This window comes from Asparagus officinalis, chromosome 4 (assembly GCF_001876935.1).
Source record: "Asparagus officinalis chromosome 4, Aspof.V1, whole genome shotgun sequence".
Classification (NCBI taxonomy): Eukaryota; Viridiplantae; Streptophyta; class Magnoliopsida; order Asparagales; family Asparagaceae; genus Asparagus; species Asparagus officinalis.
The window spans coordinates 77,462,008-77,462,643 of record NC_033797.1 but is presented as its reverse complement, the minus strand read 5'-3'; positions in this window follow the sequence as shown (position 1 = coordinate 77,462,643).

Here is a 636-nt window from a genome sequence, read left to right as displayed (position 1 = left end):
ACCCCGCTCGTCCTGTTGCTCTCCAGGGCTTCGCACCACAGCTTGGCGCTGTTGTGGTCCCCGCTTTCGTTCTGCTGCCCCGGCTCACTGGCTCGGGTTTGCTCGGCTTTCGCTGCCCGCTTAGAGCAAGTGCATCAAGCTCCCAGCTCCTCTCAAGCATTTTAGAATAAAAAATTAAAAAAATAAGCCTTGGGGTGCCCTCCTTCTTTTATGGAGCTCCAACAAGCTCCTAGTTAGGAGCTCCAACAATATCAAAAAAACCCCTCTTCTATTTTAATTTTCACTCAACGGCATGAAAATTTCATTTTCACTCAAAGGTCATTTTTCAACTCTTTAGGCTCATTTATTTCACTCAACGGCATTTATTTTATTTATTTCATTTAAGAAAATTTTATTTATTTCAACTGAAGCTCATTTTTCACCTCTTCATCTCCCCAACCTCAAACCCACTCCTCTTCATCTCCCCAAACCCAAACCTCTTCATCTTCATCTCAACTTCGACAGACCAAACCCCACCCCTTTCGTCCAAATCGTCTCCCTGCGACAGACCCAACCCTACCCCTTCGACAGACCCAACCCCAACCCCAAATCCCCTCCATCGACGGAGGCGACGGCATCGGCTTGTGGAGGCCAGTC